The 23,610-nt window shown below is 32.1% G+C and overlaps 1 protein-coding gene and 1 pseudogene across 1 annotated transcript in view; one reads left to right on the top strand and one right to left on the bottom strand.

Moving 5' to 3' along the window:
- Ccser1 (coiled-coil serine rich protein 1) overlaps positions 1-23,610 on the top strand; it is a 1,248,518-nt gene that overhangs the window by 1,157,670 nt on the left and 67,238 nt on the right.
- On the bottom strand, positions 79-190 carry LOC124995178 (uncharacterized; annotated as a pseudogene).

Genomic DNA, 23,610 nt, shown 5'->3' with positions numbered 1-23,610 from the left:
GAGGAGTTTGAATTTACCTAAAAAAAAAAAAAAAAAAAAAAAAAAGGCTTTCATAGCTTTTCTTTTTTTTTTTTTTAACATCAGATGGGTAATGTGCAGACGTGGTAACAAGGTTTAGAGCAAGGCACATTGCATATCTCATGCAACACCCACGTGAACACACCAACATCACACTTTGAACCAAAAGGATCTTCATTTTATTTTATAAAAGTTGTGAATTTTGTTGTCATAATAAAATACATGAATAAAATTTAATTCATTTTTATAAAGGTCATAGAATCCATGCAGTCATTATTTCTTGATTAGCATAATAGATTCAATCATATAACTTTTAAATTTTATATAAAGAAATTTTATGTCAGTGAAATATCTAAAAGAATGATCTGATATTTCTTTTCTGGTTCCTTTTTCACTTTTTTGAATCTCATTCAGTTATTTAACAGATATTTATAATTATTAAAAAATATAAATATATAATTACATATAAATAATTATAGATAATAATTATATATGAATAAAATATATAATTATATATAAAATATGTAAATGTATATAATTATATAACATATATAAACTGATTTAGTTATCAGTTTCATTTATAAATGTGCAAATACATAGTTCTAATATGTATTCCAAACTAAGTATACTTGAGAAATTCACTTGAAATATGCACTTTAGGATAAAACAGGAAGTTATATAAACTTATCTATGTTCTCTGTTCTGACCATTCTTATTGCTATTTTCCTTTCAGTACTCAGAATCAAACTCAATCTCTCCACAGATGGTATTACTGACAGCATATTATTTAATTAAAAACACACACCCTGAAGTTAAATTGCTTGGGTTTTTACTATTTGTGCTCCATCAAGTTTCTTACCTCTTCTATGAATTGTGGTTAAACATATTTACATAATAAAGTAGTTTTGAGACTTAGAAAAAATAAAAAAATTACTTGGAATGAAATAATGCCTCAATGAGATACTAACTGTATATGTTAATTATGTCCTAGTGTAATTTTAATATTTTAAATTCTATTAGAAATATGGTTTAAAAATTATTTTTATGAAAGAGAAAATATCTAGCACTGAAAAAGATTGAGAGTAGACAATTTTTTAATAAATATGAAATTTTAATAAAAAATTTCTGTGCTATAAGCATAGTTTGTTTTTTCTATCCAGATTACCTTATGAAATTCAAAAGCTAAAATGGGTATTTCTGAATATGAAATAATAACCACTATGACTCTACAGTCATCTTTGAAGAATGTTGTAAAGAATGATGTTTTTATTAAGGTAGTTAACATGTCCAGTTATCTTTGCTAATTTTAGATTTTGAAAGCTGAGATGAAGAACATATGCATTAAAATTGAAATTAAGAGAGGATACTTTTTCCTCAGATTGCCCTTGTTATAAACAAACTACTCCCCTCCCCCTGAAGCAAAAGATGTATAGAATTCATTGATACTGTACTCTTCAAAAAGTTCTTAATGAAAGGGCCAGTAAGAGTAAATGAACTGACATTTAATATGTTGTGACATATTAGTTGTGGAAAAGCTGTGTGAATTTTCCTTTAACCTCTAGAGGGGTTTTTCCCTTGCATCCCCCTCCCCCTAATATGTGGCAGAACTAATTTAAGTGTGAAGTGTTACAGTGTATTGTATGGATTGCTGTGATTAAGTGCACATCTCCAAGCAACATAGAGCCATTATGCAAAAACATCTCCAACAAATGATACATTAAGAAGCACAGCTCTGCTATGGATTCGGTCCTTGATACTGAGAAATACTGCACTTGAGATGGAATATGGAAATGGAAAATCCACACAAGGTCAGAGTGAGAAAGCCAAAATGCCACTCTTTTTGATTTGAAAATGAGAAATTCATTTCTACTGCACAATGAAGTTAAAATAAAAAAGAAATTCAGTCACAGAAAATTTAAATATTTCACCTCCTTTTTGCTTCTTTAGCTGGGAAATAATTCATTGACTTTTGCCACTATAGATAAAAAGGAGAATTACTTACACTGTATTATTCTTTCGGGATAATTTTACTAACATTTTCCCCTTGTATCCACTCTAATGAGAGAAAATGGTCATAAAACATTACTCAAGAAGTCATCCATGATCATGGTTCTATTTATGCTTTTCTACTCTCCCGGTGACCTTGAGAAAGTATGTTTTTCTACACTTCTCTTTCTCCATCTTAAGTAAGCACACTGATAATAAGAAAAAATAAATTCACTTGATTTCCTAGAAGGGCTAGAGTGATTAATAATTGATGAAAAGATTTTTATTTAGGTAAATAAATTTGTAGGGTTTTTTTCTCTTTTTTATTCATCTCCAGTGCATGGGGGTCATCTCATGCTCTTCTTTATTTTTTGTCACACTGTTCTTGTTATTCACCTTTCTCTTATCTATCCTTTCACCCCTAATCCCCACTTCTCTGTTTATGCAATTTTCTAATGAGTTTGATATATGTATTTTGATAAGTATTTAGCATATAAAGTATATTCCATTAAATAAGTCCTCTGTGCTTAATTCAAATAGCTATAATTCAATTTTATATAAATGAAATTGTTTATACAGTGGCTATTGTATGTGCATTCATTTTACAAATCCAGTATAATTTACTTATTCATTATCTTAATGTTGCCTCTAACTTCTCTTGATTACTTCTAATTCTGTCACTTCTGTGAACAGTGCCAAAATGAAACATCCAGGTCTATACACAGACCCCTTGTGGACTTGTGGAGGAATTTCTCTAGACTTAAATCTATGAATGAAATAACCAGGTCAAAGGATATATTACTTTTCGTTTCATTTATAGGTAGTTTTTATTTAATAATCTAACTTTTCATTTAGGCATTAATGTTTGTGTCCATAAATTTAGAGTAGTAGTATATTTACATTGTGTAAATATAATGGTGTAGATACTATTTAGTTTTAAGACTCTAGATATATGGACCTCTTTATTTTTTCAATTTAAGAGAAAATTTATGTTCATAAAAAAATCTAGGGAAGGTATAGAGACTTCTATATACTCCCTACCCCACACGAGCAGAGCTGCCTCACTTTGACATCCTGTGCCACCATAATATATTACTATTTGTTTTATGTATATATACACACAAACACACACATGTGTTATAATTCTTGAACTTGTATGATTTATAATCAATACCCAAAGTAGGTAGTTTGTTGGAAAAGGCAAAACTCTGAACATAGTAAAAAGATCAGAGGTTGTCAGCCATTAGGGAGAAAAGAATAAACAGAGAGGATTTTGAGGGCATTGAAATTATTCTGCATGATATTTCCATGGTAGGCCAATAAATTAATTCAAATTATAATAGAAGTTTTAAAATAATAATGCCTAGACAGAGCTCTCGATAAATATTCTACAAAAATTGATATCCTGATGGTAAGAAACATACATAAACATGCTGTCATTTGGCATTAGGAAAGTACAAATTTAAAGCAAAGGTACTGCAGGAATGGCTATCATCAAATAACAGATAATTCCAAGTGTTGTCCAGAATGTCTGGAAACTGCATCACTTACACGTTGCTGGTGGGGATGCAAAGTATTTCCAAAGTTTTGGAAAGCATTTTAGGTAGTTTATTAAAAAGTTAAATATAAACCTATTCTATAACTCATCATTTCCAGTCCTATCCATCTACCTTAGAGACATAAAAGCTTATGTCTGAACAAATATTTTTACATGAATTTTCATGGCAACATTTTTCATAGTAGTAAAAAAATGGAAATAATCCATATGTCACTGAACTGATGAATGGATAAATAAAATGCAAGTTTTCAGCAATAAAATTAGTATTGTTCAGCAATAAAAAGGAGCATGCTACTGATACATGCTATGATAGGGATGTACCTTGAAGACATTATGTTAAATGAAAGTAGCCAGATGCAGAAGGTTGTTGTCATGTGATTACATTTCTATAAAATGTACTTAAAATACAGATTTGTAGAGACAGAAATAAAATCAGTGGTCACTTGGGACTAGGGGTGGTTCCGGGACTGTCAGCAAACAGGCATAAGGGAATATTTTGGAGTGATGGAAATTTCTTAAACATTATTTTGATGTTGCAACAAATATCTAAATTAATTAAAATCATTGAGATTTACACATACAGTGGGTGGATTTTATGACATTTAACTTGTACCTGAATCAAGCTGTTAAAAACAGAAGTTGTTTAAGGGCAATTTCTAGGGTTTGGGAATTTTCTTAATGCTTAATAAAAATAAATAAGATTATAGTAAACATGTTCTAAGCATATAATAAATAATAATAGTTAATGAATATTATTAAATATTTTTTATGTGTCAGATTACTAACTCATTTATTATCATTGTAATCCTAAGAAGTAGCTACCATTAATAACCTCCTTTTAGGGGCTGAGGATGTGGCTTAGTGGTTGAGCACTTGTCTAGCATGTGCAAAGGTCCTGGATTCCATCCCTAGTACTACCAAAAAATAAAAAAAATAAAAATAAAAAAAAAATTAACCTCCCTTTAGTGATAATGAGACCCAATCCAAAAAAGTCAATCTACTTAGCAGTCACATAGCCATTATGGGGTTTAAATCAAGGCATTAATCCAGGTAGTTCAGTTTAGTGTGTTAACAAACCATCTGTGCTGGTTTACAGTGGAGTAAACTGTGAGAGAACAAGGTGGTGAACAGCATAATTTTATCCATAGAATTTTTTTAATGTTGTAATACTACTGATTATCATATAAAATAAGTATATTACATGTAAAATTAGAATATATGATTAATATCTGAGGTGCCAGCTAAAATGATATCACTTAAATAGGCAAAGATTTTGATGAACAATATATGCTAAAAGAAAAACTAAAACTCTGTAGTGAACACTTTCTAAAGCTTTGAAAAAATGTGTCCTAAAATTATTTTGCTCTCAAGAGCAAACTATGAAAATCAATTACGGATTGTTAGAGCAAGTTCTGATGGTTATTTCATGTTTGATGAAAATCCAAACTTTACCAGAAATAAAAGTAAGGGTTTAGTTTTGCTTTGTTTTGTAAGATAGATTGTAAATCTCCAAATCAAGACAAGATTTGAACTTGACAGAGATCTTGATAGTATTTTTTTTTCAGTAATTTAACATATTTAGCTTAGTCTTAAAAATGATTACACGATCAAGACAATATAAGTAAATATTATAAAGGAAAATGAATGTTCTTTTTTTTTTCTTTTTCACATTTTTTTCTTTTTTTCTTTCTTTTGATTCATTGTAGACAAATGGAGTATAACTATGGTTTCTCTGGTTGTACATGATGTAGAGTCATACCATTTGTGTATTCATGATGTACATAGGGTAATGATGTTTGTCTCATTCTATTATCTTTCCTTCCCCCAACCCCTCCCCACCCCTCATTTCCATCTACACAATCCATCCTTCTTCCATTCTTCCCTTACCTCCCCACTCCCATTATGTATCATCATCCACTTATCAGAGAAATCATTTGGCCTTTGGTTTTTTTTGGAATTGGCTTATTTCACTTAGCATGATATTCTCTAATTCCATCCATTTATCTGCAAATGTCATAATTTTATTCTTCTTTATGGCTGTAGACAAAGGTTACAACAATATGCAATGGAGAAAAGATAGCCTCTTCAACAAATGGTGCTGGGAAAACTGGAAATCCATATGCAACAGAATGAAACTAAACCCCTGTCTCTCACCCTGCACAAAACTCAACTCAAAATGGATCAAGGACCTCAGAATTAGACCAGAGACCCTGCATCTAACAGAAGAAAAAAGTAGGTCCAAATCTTCATCATATCAGCTTAGGACCAGACTTCCTTAACATGACTCCCAAAGCATAAGAAATAAAAGCAGGAATCAATAATTGGTTTAGATTCAAACTAAAAAAGTCTTTTTCTCAGCAAAGGAAACAATCAACAATGTGAAGAGAGAGCCTTCAGAGTGGGAGAAAATCTTTGCCACACACACTTCAGATGAATGTTATTCTTGATGTTCAATCTTGAATTTAGCATTCCCTAAGTGCATTTTTAAAATGTTGGAAATGAAATAATGTAATGAATGGTTGGTAACCATTTTCATGTTTCAATGTATTATGACAATAAAAACATGACTTCAAGGTTTATTTTGGAGGAATCATTCAGAATTAGCATAATAAAATACAGGAAAATAAGAAAAGTCACTTTCAGGAAAGTATTAAATTCAATATTTGTAAGATTGAAAATGAAGAAGAATAAATATTCTGCATCAGGAACCAAAAATATGCCTTATCTAAAAGACAAACCACAAGTAGCTTAAGAGTAGTAAGAAATAATGGAATACTATTGACTATTTTCACAGTTTCCTGGGTCCTTGTCTTTGGCAAAATATAATCAGGGTTTAATGAGAAGTACCATTAAGTAAATGAGCATATTGGATTTATCTCAGACAGGATTCTTTTATTATGGTCCACTCTGAATATAAAAGTCATTTTTATACAGTTGTTGAACTCCATTAAATTAAAATTACACTGAAATGTTGGATTATAATTCCATAGGATTATAGGTGAAGGGTTATGTGTTACAGAAGGATGTTAAACATATTTTTCAAGAAATCTTAAAGTATACCACATGTAGTCGGTAGAGGAGATTACTATTAACATTGAGACTATGAATGAAGTATATCATTAGAAAAAGAGGTATATTTTTATGAGTCACAAATATTAAACTGAACATTTATTTACTACATTTTAAAATGTAGGCACATGAAGTATTCTTTTTTCTAATCTTTTTCTACCAATTGTTTTAAAAAAATAACCTAAAATTTCCTAAATTGATAGATTGCAATAAAAGCATTGTAGTAGCTATAGATTTTAATCCCAAAATTAGTCTTTATCTGCCTAGTAATAAGTTTCATGTCTTGATTGCAATGCTGACATTTAGCTCATAAAAAAACACAAAATACTTATGGATTAACAATATTATAGATTTAATTATACCATCATATAACTACTTATGGCTTTGTTAAAATGATACATGATGATAGTTTCCTGTATACACATTATTGAAACCAAAAATAAATTGCAAAGGTATTACCAGTTTTTTTATATTCATAAATTATTATGTTTAAATCAGTTTTCTTATTTATTACTTGTTTGAATCATTTTTTGGCCAATAGTCCTACATAGATATGATTAGAGAAAACTTGACTAAATGTGAATGTATTTTAAACTGTCAATATTAACACAATGACCAGGAGTGTTCACCTGAGTGGTGAACAAAATGAATTATTAATAACATGCCTATCTGACTTTCAGCATTTATTTTCTTTGTTCACTTGATGTCTTCTTAACCTCTCAAATTATTTTATTCTTGAGGATAAAATTTAAATTGTCATTCTTACTGATTTTAATGGAAATTAAATAAGATTAGTGACCTTTTTTGTAACATTCCTTTTCATTTCAGTATTGAGATGGGTAACTTACATACCATAAACTTCACTTTCTTAAAACATACAATTCATTGTTTCAGTGTTTTTTTGAGTTAAGCAACTATCGCCACCATCTCATTCAGAACATTTCCAATACCTCATTTCTAATTTCTTTAGCAGTCACTCCCCATTCCCTACGCTTCCACCCTGGCCACTAATCTACTTTCTGTCTCAAATATTTTGTCTATTCTGGATATTTATGTGCATGGAAATGTATGTGGTCTTTTGTGATAGACTCCTTTACTTCAGGTAACATTTATAAATTAATTCACATGTAGTGTGTATTAATGCTTCATTCCTTTTTAATACTACTGAAATTCAGATATGTAGATAAATTTTATGTACCATTCATCAGTTGATGAACATCTGGATTATTTTCATTTTTGACTTCAAAGTACTTCATGCTTCAAAGTACACTTTTACATACATTTTTAGACATGCTTTCATGAATTTTGGCTAGATTAACAGTGGAAATCCTGGATCACATCATATTAATCAATTTATGCTGAAAATTTGAGGATATGTCAAATGATTTTCTAAGATGCAGCCCGATTTTACAATCCTGACAGGAGTGGATAAGGATTTGACTTTCTCACATTCTTACCCAATTTGTGATTGTCTGCCTTCTTTATTTTAGGGCCATTTTAATTGGTGTGAAGTGGGTATCTCATAATTTTGGTGTGGCAATTCCTGATGGTTCATAATGTTGTTCATCTTTTCATATGCCTATTGGCCATTTAAGAATAATTTTTTAAGAAATGTCTTTTAATTTTGACTAGTAGGTGTTATGGATACAATTATTTACATATATGTAACTTGCAAGGATTTTCTCCTCTTCTGCAGTAGTAGTTTCACTTTTTCATGGTGTCCTTTGAAAAATGATTGTTTTTTTCCCTGATCATGAAGCAACATTCCACCTTTACCACTGGGAGTGCTGTTAGCTGTGGGTTTTCATAGCTGCCCTTTGTAAATGGAAGTTGAGGAAGTTCCCTTTCATTCCTAGAGTCTTGTGTGTTACTATCATGAAAAGGTGATGAAATTTATCATATTTTCTGCATCTTTTGAAATGACCATTATTTTCCTTTCATTCTATTAATATACTATATTAATTGCATTTTGTATATCAATCCACCATTGAATTTTCAGGATAAATTCCACTTGATCATGACATGTAATTTTCTTTCTATGCTGTTGAACCTAATTTACTAGTATTTTGATCAAGATTTTTGTGTCTTTCTTCATATACACTGTCAATCTGTAGTTTTATTTTCTTGTGAAGACTCTGGTATTAATATCAATGAAATATTGGCCTTATAGAAATAGTTTAGAAGTGTTCATTCTTCTACTTTTGAGATGGAACTTGTGAAAAACTGGTTTTAATTCATAGAATACTTAACAGAATTCACCAGTGAAGTTGTCTTGGTCCAAATTCTTCATGGGAGTTACTATTGTTATTGTTTAACAAAGGGCAGGTTTTTACTTGGTTAGGTTATTCTGATTTTTGTAGTGTTTTTTGAGGGACTTGTCAATTTCATCTAGATTATCTAATTTTTTGGTAAATAGTTTTTTCATAATTCCCTTATAAGAATTATTGCTTCTGTAAGACTGGTGCCATGCTCCCTTCTCACTTATGATTTTAGAAATTGGAAAATTCTCTGTACAGTCACTCTAAAGAAAGTTTAGTCAATTTTGTTGCTCTTTTCAAAGATGCAACTTTCAGATTTATTTTTATTACCTTAAATTTTCTATTACATTTATTTTGACTTTAATCTTTGCTATTTCCTTCCTTCTCCTTTCTTTGAGTTTAGTTTTATGTTCTTTTCTAGCTTCTTAGGTGAATGGTTATATATTGATCTGAGGTATTTTCTTCTTTAGTATAGACATTTATAACTATAGATTTTCCTGTAAGCACTATTATAACTACAACACAATTTTTCTTGTTTTATGTTTTATTTTACATTAATCTTAAGCTGTTTTTGATGAGATCTCTTCCTTGATCCACTGGTTATTTGGGAGTCTGTTATGTAATCCCTCATATATGTAAATTCTACAATTCCATGTCATTATTTGTTTCTAATTTAACTCTATTTTGGTTGAAGAACATATTTTATAGGATTTCAATAATTTTAAATTTATTGAGGCTTATTTTAGATCAATGCTTAACACGTGGTCTGATATAGGGAATCATTATGCACTTGAGAAGACTGTATATGCTACTATTGTATTGTGGAGTGTTCTATGTGTCTGTTCAATTTAGTTAATATGTCTTCCATTTCTTTGCTTACCTTCTTCCTAGTTGTTCTATCCAATATTGGAAGCAAAATCTCCAGCTTTTGCTACTAAATGGTTATTTTTTTCCCCTTTAATTTTGGGAGATTTTGGTCCATCTCATTTTTGGTTGTTGTTTGCACAGTGTGTTAGTCAGGATTCCCCAGAGAAAGTCAATAGGATATGCATATATGTAGAAAGAGAATATTATTAAATCTGACTTACCCAATTATAGAGGCTGGCAAGTCCCAATATCTTCAGGTGAGTAAGCAAGATAGAAACCCAGAACAAGTAATTAAGTTCTCCTCAGAGTCCGAAGGCCTGAAATCAAGACAGCTGATGTGGTAGATTCTGTCTGAAAGGAAGTAGGTCCAAAATCAGGAAGAACCACTGTCCTAGTTTAAAGGCAATTAGGCAGGATTTTCTCTTTTCGGTATGGTCAGGCTTTGTGTTCAATTCAGGCTTTCAGTGGAATAGTTGGAAGAGACCTGTCCACATTAGGAAGGGAAATTTGCTTTACTCAGTCTAATGGTTTAATTGTTAATCTCATGCTATATCTCTCACAGAAACACCCAAAATAATCATTGACAAAATATCTGGGCCCTCTGTGGCCCAGTCAAATTGACATAAAGTTAACAATAACACATGTGAATCTTTTTTATCCTTTTACTTTCAAACTATTTGAATCTTTGAGTATAAAGCAGGTATCTTACAGACATACAGCAGGTATATAGTTGGATCCTATTTTTTGTAGAACACATTGTGTCAATATCTATCTATTGCTTAAATTATTTAGTTAATTTACATCTTATGCACTTATCAATGAGGTAGGATTCACATTTGTCATTTTCTATCATTTCCGTATGTCTCTTTTTTCTTCCTGTATTTATTCATTACTGCCTGATTTTGAGATAGATATCCTCTAGCATACCAATTGATATCTTTGTTTCCTTTATTTTATATATTTTTGAAATAATTTCTCAATGGTTACCCTAGAAATTATAATAAACATCTTCACTTAAAATAATTTTGTACAGAATGATGCCAACAATTTTAATAGTATACAAAGCTTTGCTTCAGTATAGTTTTCTCTCCCCCTTCTTTGTACTCTTATTGTCATAAAAATTGCATCTTTATGTATCATAACCTATCAACATTATTTTATAATAATTTCTTTTGGAATTATGTTAAATTAGATATGAGAAGAAAAGAATTAAAAATAGTATTTTTAACTCTGTTTTCTATTTACCTTTGGCATTACTTTACTGGTGCTTGTTACATCTTTATGTGGATTTAAGTTTCTCTGTGGTGTCTATTAATTTCAGTCTGAAGGACTCCCATGGGTTTTTTTTAAGAGAAAGATCTGCAAACAATATATTTCTTTCATTTTTTTCAAACCTACAGTGTCTTAATTTTTACATCATTTTTTCATTGCCCTTTCTCTGAATCTTATATAATCATTTTATGAAATTTTGACAACTACAAATTATCAGTTAGAAAATACTGCTGTAGGTCAGTTTTGAAAATAAAATGCTACACAAATTAGAATAACCAAAATCACCCATTTAAATTTGGTTTACATATAAAGCAAAAACAAATCTAGCATTGGAAGTACTTTCATGTTTTATAAATATCCTGGGTTAGTTTTATGTCACTATCACAAAATACCTGAGTTATTCCCCTTACAAGGAGAAAAGGTTTATTTCATGGATCAGAGTTTTAGAGGTTCTAGTCCAGGATCCATTGGCCCTATCACTTTAGGCCTATGCCAAACAACATAACATGTCAGGAGCACATGGAAGAGCAAAACTGCTCATCTCATGACCCGAAAGCAAAAGGTAGGAAGAGGAAGAGATGAGGATTCCATAAACTCCTTTAGAGGTATGCCCCCAGTTATCCCAAGACCTCCCATCAGGCCCCACCTCCTAAAGTTTTCAATACTTTCCAATAGTGCTACTTTGGGGAACCAATCCTTTAACACATGAGACCAGGGGAACATTCAAGCTCAAAACTCGACAAGTGCCTTGACGTTATTTCAATCTTATGAACACCTCTGTGAAGAAACAGAACTGGTATGTCATTGTTAGATAAATACTAAGATTTCTAAAATGTAAGTAACTTTCCCTGTCATTCTACTGGTAATTTGTTAAACTGAGTTTCACCTCAGTGTCATATGAATCATAAATTGTGAAGTGTTTCCACTATATTGAAGGACATCATTTAACATTTTCTGAGTATTCCTGAGAGGTTGCTTCATTTTATCACATTGTAATAACAGTGGTTATGATATCTTTTTTTGAGGAGTTGTGTTTGTTATACTCATATTGCTTTTATGAATGTTATAAACTAGTTAAAAATGAAAATAAATGAGGAAAATTTAGTTTATCAGAATAAAAAGTAAATCAGATTTTTCACCTTAGGATAAACAAAACTAAATGAGATAGAGTTACAAGATGGTACAGCTAGTTCCTAACACTTACTGAACATCTGCAAAATACTTGGAGATTTTTACCCCCAGTTTTTAGTGAGTAAAAATCTGTTGATTATCTCAGTTTGATATTAATTGGCGGTAATTTGCTGGTAATAACCTAGTGATTGTGCCTAGTGGAGGAAGAGATTGAAAGAAAATGAGAGAAGGAAACCAAGCCATTGTAGTTGTCGGAGCCTGTGGATGAACAGATCCCAAGAGGAAACAAGGAGTTTGCTAAAACAATTAACCAAGAGTGATCATATCACGGGAAGCAAGTTTTCCACTTGGGTTCTATTATCACCTAAGAAGCATGCAAAAACACAAGTTAATGTGAGCTCTTAAACAAGGAGTATATGTATGTTGTCAATCTACAGGGTAGATCACCACACAGAATCACTGAGTCTCTAAATCTCTTCTCTTACTGACCTGGGAGCATGCAGAGGTTATTGACAGAATACACAATCTATTTCCATTGGCAAATCAGACAGATTGAGGCTCCAGTAAGCATAAGTGAATGAATTGTAGATGGACCAAAAGGACAAACAAAGAATGAGGAAAGAGGGAAAACTTTCATACTAGAAAGCTCTATGAAGTGTGGGATACTTCACTCAGGGAAATTTGGGATTGGTAAAGAACTTCTAGAGTTGAGGTGACTGAAGCTAATCAAAGTAAGCAATATACAGGAAATACTACTAATGTTACAAAGAACTGGAGAAGAAGCAGGATATTCATTGAGATACAATTAAGATGATTTCTCTGACAGAGGTAGTGGTCAGCTATTGGAGATTGAAATTACTAGAAAGAAAATATCATGAATTATTAGGTAATCATTCAAAAAATGGAGACAATGTACATAATCTCAACAGAGACACCATGGAGATCCACTGATTTCTAGACTTGTTTTCTGGAACATTATAGACTTTTGATACCTGCTCATTGATGTTTCCATTTATATTAATTCAGACCATTGACTAGGTGTGGGAAATTGTTTTATCCTGAAAAAACTGTATAAGATATCTAATCATGTCAGTCCTATTTTCCTCCTACCCTTTAATCTAGTCACTGGGCTGAGAAGTGAGTAAAGTGAGACTACGGTTCACACAGACACCTGCTCCTCTCATTTGTGTCAGAACTTCAGACTGTGCTTATCTGCATGTAGCTCTGAATTCTCAATCTCTAACTCTGAATACAACCTAAGCTCTTACTGTGGTGCTTCCTTGTTTACATATATGTAGCCTCAACCCATGTACTTTAATAATGTTTACCCTTCTCTCCATACCCCCTATTAAACAGAAGACATCCTATTCTCTTTACAGATTCACTAACACCTAGCCATAGCTGCTAGTCCAGTCATGAGACTGGGTTCCCAAACCTAATCTCTCTCTCCTCCTCTTCCTCATCATAATGTAATGAACACAACAGAGTTAAGTGAATAGTAAAATAGCACAGCAGAAGGAAGCAATAAATTAATCTTGGGAGGACTAGTGGTGATGTGTGAACAAATCTTTATGAGTAGGACATTGACAGATGTATATAAAGAAAATGCTATCTTAAGCAGATGGGCTTATTTGAATAAAGTCTTCTGAGGTCTAGAAGTGCATAGCATTTTAGGAACAATGAATCATCTACTGTGGAAGTATAGTGTACATGTGCCAAGGAGAACTTGGTCTGAGAACAAGTAGAAAATACAGTTTAGTGTCAGAATCTGAAATGTGTTATATGCAATACTAAAAAATATTACCTTTTTGATCACCAATAGAAATCTCTAAAGATGTTTGAGTGTGACTAATATGATCAGACTTGTGTTGGGCAAAATAACCTTGCAGAATATAGTATTTGAAGGAAAAAAAATATTAGTAGAGCCTACAGTGACAGCCAAATAAGAGATGAAAGTATTATGAGAAATGATATGGCAATAGAAAAAGAAAAAATGGGAATAGTTTGGAAATAGCATCCATTAGATGCAGTTTTAGATCACATACAAAGGGAGACATAGCAATGACATTGGTTTCTCTATGGAATAAATAGGTCAGACCTTCTGATATGACAGAATGTCAAAGAATGAGAATGTTTGTGAGAGTATGAATAAAAATTATTTTATCATGTTTGGTATGCAATATGGGTTGAGGATACTAAGTATACCCCAAAGGCTAATTTGTTGAAGCAGTGGTCTCTAATGCAGCAACATTCAATGGTGGAGCTTTGGGGGAGTAATTAGAATATGAGGGCTCTGACCTCACCAGTGGATTAATAATTTGATGACATTGTTGTAGGAGGTTGGAGATAATTGAAGGAGTAGGTTCTTTGGGGTATGTTCTGGGGGACTATATCTTATTCATGCCCCCCCCCCCACCGCTTCCCTATTTCTCTCTCCCTCTGTCCCCCTCCCTCCCTCCCTCCCTCCCTCCCTCCTGGTTGTCACAATTTGAGCATGATTTCTACCAAAACTTCTGCCACGATGTTTCACCTCACCTCAGGTCCCAAGCAATAGAGCCAGCCAAGCATAAACTAAAAGCTCTGAAACCATGAGCCAAAATAAATCTTTCCTATTTTAAGTTATTTTTCTCAGGTATTTTCTCACAGTGACAAAGAACTGACTAACACAAAGGATTAGTATAATAAATACCCAAAGGCAAATAAAAATTCACTGCAGAAGCTAACATAGGAGAAGTCATGTAGAGCTATTAATCTGGACACAAGGAGATTCTTGTTTCCATGATGTTGAATCAGTTTATTTCACAAGTGTTAATATATTTATTTGCTCATAATGCATTTACTTACAGTGGCTTCCTCCTTAATGTCTAAATTACCAATCAATAGTAACTAAGAAAGTGGTGTGGTACAATGTTTCAAGTACAGTTTTGACATTTCTTCCAAAACTACTTTCTATGTTCCTATTGTTTTCTAGGTCAAAGCAGGTGACAAATTGAAATGAAAGGAAACCTTTGAACTAGTTGCCAGTTGCAATTATTTTGGATTAGTTTGAACTGTCTCTAATAAAGAATATGATGGGAAATTTATGTCAACATACTATTTTTACTGAATACATCTCCTTTTGGAAAAAGCAATTTGCAAAATCACTTACCTTTTTTTCCCCCCATCTTCAGGTATTTTTTTTTAATTGTAAACAAATGGGATACATGTTTTTTCTCTGTTTGTACATGGAGTCGAGGCATACCATTTGTGTAATCATAAATTTACATAGGGTAATGTTGTTTGATTCATTCTGTTATTTTTTTCCTCCCCCCACCCCTCCCACCCCTCTTTTCCCTCTATACAGTCCTTCCTTCCTCCTTTCTTGCCACCCTCCTTAACCCTAACCCTAACCCTAAACCTAATCCTAACGCTAACCCCTCACACTCCCCATTATATGTCATCATCTGCTTATCAGCGAGATCATTCGTCCTTTGTTTTTTTTACTTACCTTTTTTTGATTATGTATTGTTATTTTTGTGTTCAAAGCCTATTAGCTTGACAGGTGCAGTGTTGTGGGCCTATAATCCCAGCAGCTTGGGAGGTTGAAGCAGGAGGATCATGAGTTTAAAGCCAGCTTCAGCAACTTAGTGAGGCCTTAAGCAACTTAGAGAGAACTTGTCTCAAAAATAAAAAATAAAAAAATACAAAGGGCTGGGGATGTGGTTCAGTGGTTAAGTGTCCCTGGGTTCACAAACCTATTAGCTATATCATAATAAATTATGTGCTTATGGATATACTTAAAATACATTGTAACAGATCTTCCATTCTGAACACTTACAAATACAACATTTTCTATATACTAATAGTAGTGTAATCCTGAATGTCTTAGGTGTAAAAATAAATTTGGAAAACTAGATATATTCCTTTGGGAATATAGTCACTACTTTATTATAAAGTACATTTCTTTCAAAGGTGTTCTTTATTCATTGTATTGAGAAAGATCCTTCCAATGAGGGATTGTTTTTAATTTAAAATTATTCAGTACTCTTTGATTTATTAAAGAATATTGCCAGGTAGCCCAAAATGTGGAGGAGAAATTTTATCTTTAAAAACCTCCAAGTCTTACTTTTAGTGCAATGTTCTATTCCCAGTGATTGTCCAGTATCCTTCATGGTGATGATTATTTTGAAATTCTCATTTTCAGCTCTCCTTCACCATAAAGATAGATAGGCACATCTCATTTTATTGCACTTCAAAAATACTGCATTGTGTTTAGAAATTCAAGGTTACAAGCAACCTGGCAATCAGCAAGTATATCTGCACCATTTTTCCTATAGCATCTGCTTACTTTTTGTCTTGGTGTCACATTTCGATAACTCTTATAATATTTCAGAATCTTTCATCATGATTATTGTACCATTATGATGATCTGTGATCCAAATCATTGATGTTGCTATAGTAATTATTTTGAGATCCACAAACTGCACACATATAAGATGGCAAACTTATTCAAATAATCTTTGTGTGTTCTTGAATGTTCCACTGCTGGCTGTTACACCATCTCTCTCTATCTCCATGGACATCCCTCTTCCCTTAGATACAATGATATTGGAATTATGAAAATTAAGTGTCCCACAAAGACTTCTAAGCACTGAAGTGAAAAAAAAAAAAGTCAGACAAGACAACCTGCTATCAAGTCCCCTCTTGATCCTACAAAAGTTGTTTCTATTCTTCACACCTGAGTAAAATCCTACCCCTATAAAAAAATGAGTAAATGAGTCACACATCTTTTACTTTAAATCAAAAACTATAAATGATTAAGCTCAGTGAGGATAGCATGTATAAAGTAGAGACAGCCCAAAAGCTGACAAGCCAAGTTGTAAATGCAAAGGAAAAGTTCTTGAAGGACATAAAAATCTCTGCTCTTGTAAATGCACAAATGACAAGAAAGTGAAGCTGACTTCTTGCCTTACTAGCCTGAATAGAGGATCAATCCATCCTCAACCAATCCTTATGCCAAAGCATTATCCAGAACAAGGCCTTCCCTCCTATCACTTCTTTGAAGGTCAACAGAAGTGATGGAATTGTAGAGTAAAAGTTTGAATCTAACAGAGGTTGGTTCATGTGGTTTAAGAGGCTATGTCCATCACATAAAAGTGGAAGTGAAGCAGCAAGTGCCATTGTAGAAGCTGCTACCAATTACCTAGAAGATCTAGCTAAGATAACTGATGAAGGTGGCTACACTCAACAGGAGGTTCTCATGTGGACAAAACAGCCTGATATTAGAGGAAGAGGCCATTTTGGACTTCCACAGGTAGAGAGGAGAAGTCAATGCCTGGCTTCAAAGCTTCAAAAGACAGGCTGACTCTCATCATGGGTTAATGTCACTGGTCTCTTTTAGTTAAAGCTAATGCTCATTTACCATTCTAACATCCCAGGGCCTTCAAGAATTTCACTTAATCCTTTGCCTGTTCTCTATAAATGAATAACAAAGCATGGATGACAGCACTTCTGTTTGCAACATGGTTTACTGAATATTTTAAGCTCACTGTTTAGACTCAAAGTTCAGAAAAAAAAAAATTCCTTTCAAAATATTTCTGTTCATTGATGATGTATTTTGTCATCCAACAGCTCTGATGGAGAGACATAGAATAAGATTAATGTTGTTCTGATGCATTCTGATACCACATTCATGTTGCAGCACATGTATCAGAGTAATTTCAATGTTCAAGTCTTAATATTAGAATACATTTCATAAGTATATAGCTGCCTCAGACAATAATTACTCTGAGGAATCTGGACATCATAGTAAGTCAAAAAACCTTCCTCAAAGGATTCATCATTCTAGATGCCATTAAGAATATTAGTAATTAATGAGATGAGGTAAAATTATTAATATTAATAGAAAGTTGAAAGAAGTTGAATCCAACCATCCTGGATAACTTTGAAGGGTTCAAGTCTTCAGTGGTGAAAATGTGGTGAAAACAGCAAGAGAAATAGAACTAGAATTGGAAGTGGAGAATGAATATGTGGCTAAATTTTTGTAATCTAATGATAAAATATTAATAGTTGAAGAGTTTTATGATTGAACAAAGAAAGTGTTTTGATGTATAATCTCTTCTGGTTGAAGATGCTGTGAACATATTCAAAATGTCAACAAAAATTTAGAAAATTATATGAATTTAGTTGACAAAGCAGCAGCAGGGTTTGAAAGGATAGAGTCCCAAATTTGACAGACATTTTACCGTATGTAATCGCTATGAATAGCATTGCATGCTATAGAGAAATCTTTAGTGAAAGGAAGAGTCCATTAGTGCAGCAGACTTTATTGTTCTTTTCTTTTCTTTTCTTTTTTTTGTAAGATAACTTTTTTTTTTTAATTATTGTAAACTCTTTTAAAGAAATTGCCTCAGTTACCACAACCTTCAGCAACAACTACCCTAATCTGTTAGTAACCATCAAGATGAGGCAGAACTCACACCAGTAAAAAAAAGATTGCAACTTGACAGAATGCTCAGATATTAATCAGCATTTTAGCGATAAAAGTTTTTAAATTAAAATGTTGTTTTTTAGACATAATACTATTGCCCATTTAATAGACTAGGGTATCATGTTACCATAACTTTTATATGCATTGAGAAACCAAAAAGTTTGTGTGACTCATTTTATTGTGATACTCACTTATATTCTGTGTCTGGAACTGGACCTATAATGTCTCTGAGGCATGCCTGTATTTGTTCTTTATTTTCATTTCCTTGGGACCATTTGGTAGTTTAAAATATTTTTCATGAAGACAGAGATAACATTGGTATATATTTTATAACTCTATGTTTGGCAAAATTATTAGCACATAACAAATGGCTTTTGTTGTTTAATGAAATAAGTGAAGTAATTGAGTGTTAGATGTCAAAGTTCAGTCCTGTGTAGTAATCCTGCCTTTTGTTTTTTGAATATCCCTTCTATGTAAGGTCTGATCTTTCTTCAGTTCTATCTACTCTGCTCAGGATTTGGTAATACCTACTCCTCAATCCATTTTTCTCTGCTGTAACAGAATGTCACAGACTGGGTAATTTATAAAGAGTAGTAGTTTGTTTGGGACAGGGTTCTGGAAGCTGGGAAATCCAAGAGGATGTTGTCAACACTAAGGATGTTCACACTATGTCATAACATGACAGTCAGTCAAGTAAGCATGGGTTAGGCAAAGGGGAAAAGGTGCCAAATGTTCCCTTTCTATGACTATCCCTCTCACATGATACAAACCCACATTGATGAAAACAGCCTTACTCCATCAGTGAGGATGGGGCCTCATGACCTAATCACCTTTTAAAGCTTCCAATCTTAATATTGTTTCAATTAAATTTCAACATGAGTTTGAAGCACATATTGAAGTCATATAAGTCCATAAAAATAATGCTATGAAAATAAGTACGCATTCATAGAAAATTATGCAGAGTGAAAAGAGTACCTGGATAAAATACACAATACACATCCCCAGGACTTCAGGGACCTACAGAGGAAAACTGCATCAGAACTTCCTTGTACTGCATTAGTCTTTAATTAATGCATTTATCTGGAAAGGCCAATTTGAAATGAGAAAAAAAATATTAAGTTATGAAATGGAAATTTGCTACTATTTAAAAGATAACCATGTTGTTTCTCAAGGCTTCATTAATAACAAAAAAATTGATCAAATTATTTCCTTTAATTATTCCCTTGGCTGTGAGTTTTATTTAACTACATTGGCGTACCTGTGGATTAAATTAGTTTCAGGTGTATGAGTTAAAATTATGAATGGATCATTTCAATAGCAGCTAAATTGTTATAAAAAAGCCAGAGATTTATAGAAGAACATTTATTAGTGTGTATCTTTGTTTCTAAATTCTAATTTGTTTCCATACTTTCTGTAATTATAGAGATAATTTTTGTCCCAGCAAGTTCCATGTAAAGTAAAAAGGAATTCCAAATTAAATTTTGGTTCTAAGCAATCAATTCTTTATTTGTTAATAATATTTTGGTGAATCAAATTAAATGGAAATTATTTTAATTGGTTTGTTTTCATAACTTTAAATTATGTGTATATTACCCATTTTTTCTTACACTCTTCTTATTTTTTTTGTAACAGATTGGGCATCATATAGAAATCACTAGTAACAATGGTTACCATTCATTGTAGAAAAATCAAGTTGCTTTTTAATTCTTTTTTCTTTATATGTATCTGAGATCACCTTTTATGGTAAGCTACTTAACGGCTCATTAGGTTAGCAGTTGCAAGAGAGATCTAAGCTATTCTCTCTCCCTAATCAGGAAGACTTCCTTTGATTTATGTTGACCGGCTAAGGGAAGTTAATAGATTTTTATCTGTATATGTTCTTTCCTTTTACACATCTGTGATAAATGTTCTGATCATTATTATTGACAGAACAAGTTGTAGATATTTACTAGAATCTATATCAGAGGACAAGCAGAGGGAATGTATTTACTTTCTGAATGTATATTATATCCTTCCCTGAAGCAATTTCATATCCCAGGAGTGTTTTTTCTCATTAGAAACTCTTGCTATATCTTCTGAACACTGAAACTCATGTAAATTAGTCAGAAATAAAAAGCATCTGAAGAACCAAATGCTTTTTTCTTTGACAAAAGAAAATATTGGTGGGGCAATGTTTGAATATTATTCTTAATTTAAATGAATAACTGAAACAGTTCATCTCACAAAGATAATGAAGAAAGAAAATGATAAATAAAATTGACATAAGTCTCAAAAAAGGCCTGCGACTTTATTAAAGACATATTCAAATATACACAAAACAATAAATATATCAACATATGATTATCAGATATTTACAATAATATTTAGATGACATTTGTACAATGTGAGAATGCTATTAATCAAACTGTTATTGGAAAATGAAGTTAATTTTAATTTTAGCACAATAAATAATACATAATTTAAGATTTTACAGATCATTTATTAAAGCCAATCATAATCTCTTGCATTATTACAACAACAAAATAGTAACTACAAATAAACAAACCAGTTGTTAGTTCTTATAAGTTTTTGATAATACTTGTATAATTGGTTTTTGTATCTACTTCCAATTTTTTTATACTTTGTGTAATTGGGCTTTATTTTTACAAATATGTGCATCATCCATTTCCTCATACTTTGATATTTCTTATTTTTTACTTTTGACTTGAAGACGCACGATTTTACCAAAAAGTCTGCCATAAAAATAATTTTAATCAATTTATTCAAAATTAGACTATGAAACTCAAAATAATAGCTATTTTTGTGCTGACTAAGCCTTCACTTATTCTACAATAAAAATGAAATCAAATCAGCTCAAGGACTGTTCTATGCTCTTTACCTGGTTCTTGTATTTAATTTGAATTTAGTATGTTTCATATCAGACTAGTTATAAGTGTGTCATTATTTTTACAAATTAAGAATTGTATAAAAAGTTTGTTTTTAACTTTCTAGACAAGCTAACTGTTGAATATTGAACCACCACAATTTCCCATTCCCCATTTCTAGATTATCCATCTGCAAAATCATGCATCTTCTGGGAAAAACAAAAACAAACAAAAATCAAAACAAGGAAACAAAGTCCACTGTAAAGAATTCGTATTGTTGTTAACAATCCTTTTCTCATTAAACAAATAATTCATATATATTTATTTAAGATATAAAATATTAAAATGATTAAGACAGTTCCTGTTTAATATATACCAGTAGTGATTAGGCTAAGACATTGACAAAAATAATTACGGTGTGGTTGAAAGGTAGCAGGAGGATCACAGGTTTGAGGTCAGTCTCAGCAACTTAGCCAGAGCCTATCTTTAAATAAAAAATAAAAAGGACTGGACATATAGCTCAGTGCTACAGTGCCCCTGGGTTCAATCCCCAGTATCAACAATAATGAAAGGTTTGCTTTAGTCCAAAAAGACTGAAAATATATTCAATTAGGTACATTGTTAGAAGTTAATTGAATAGTTTCTCTATTCAGACAATCTATCTGGTAGTAATCACTGTATAAAATATGTTAACTTTTTTCCAGATATCTAAAATATGCCAAACATATTAAAGGAATATAGTAGTTGGAGTTTTTATAAATCTGATGTGTCCTGTTCTCTAGTGTTAATGTGGTGAATTCTTCAGTTATATATATATTTATAGTTCAAGTATCAAGGAAAAGAGATTCATGTAAAAAATGCAAAATACAGCAGCAAAACTTCTAAAGTTTTGAAATCTAAGCATTTAATAGAAGGCAAAGGTGTTTAAACTACCTTATGAATACAAGTTTGATAGTCAATGGTTTACTACATATTTAGTTTGTACTGCTCCATCAATAGAATAACTTAGACTGGAAATTTGTAAATAGCAGAAATTCATTACTCACAGTCTGGAGGTTGGGAATTCCAGGATCAAGATGCCAACAGACTTGGTGTCTGGTAAGGTTCCCCTTCTGCTTCCAAGATGGCTCTTTCTTGCTGTGTTTTCGTGTGGCAGAAGAGGGAAATGAGCTAGGAACACCTCTTTTTATAAGGACTTTGATTCCTTTAATGAGGACTGCTCATGATCTAATATCCTCCTAGAGAGTCTACTTCTTTGCCTTGAGGTTTAGGAATCTACATATAAATTGTGGGGATAAACAAACATTCAGTCTAGATTACTCCATATAAAAATCAGACCTTATTCTCATAGAGCATATATTATAGCAGAGAATATAAGCTTAAAATGTTATAGGCAAGTGAGTTCCCAACAGGACAGAAGGTGTTACAACGCAGAAAACATTTTATTGCAAATTAATGGAAATGATAAAACGAAGATATTTAGAAGACTTGACTGTAGTGGTTAATCAAGTATCCAAGGAAAAAATAATATTTCAGCCCCACCCCCATTCTTCCATTTACCATTAAAGAATGCCTATCTGATTTTGAAACTTCCTTAAAGCATTAAGTGTATTTTATTCTTTTATTTATTTCTTTTTCTTTTTTTTATTGTAAACAAATGGGATACATGTTGTTTCTCTGTTTGTACATAGAGTAAAGGAATACCATTTGTGTAATCATAAATTTACATAGGATGATGTTGGTTGATTGATTTTGTTATTTTTCCCCTTCCCCCCAACCCTCCCATCCCTCTTTTCCCTCTACACAGTCCTTCCTTCCCCCGTTCTTGCCCCCTCCCTAACCCTCACTCTAACCCTAAAACTAACCCCTCCCACGCCCCATTATGTATCATCATCCACTTATCAGCGAGATCATTCTTCCTTTGGTTTTTTGAGATTGGCTTATCTCACTTAGCATGATATTCTCCAATTTCCTCCATTTGCCTGCAAATGCCATAATTTTATCTTTCTTTATGGCTGAGTAATATTCCATTGTATATATATGCCACAGTTTCTTTATCCATTCATCAACTGAAGGGCATCTAGGTTGGTTCCACAATCTGGCTATGATGAATTGAGC

The sequence above is a fragment of the Sciurus carolinensis genome, chromosome 10 (assembly GCF_902686445.1).
Source record: "Sciurus carolinensis chromosome 10, mSciCar1.2, whole genome shotgun sequence".
Lineage (NCBI taxonomy): Eukaryota > Metazoa > Chordata > Mammalia > Rodentia > Sciuridae > Sciurus > Sciurus carolinensis.
Note: the sequence above shows the minus strand (reverse complement) of the source record. Positions and strands in the feature narration are given on the sequence as shown.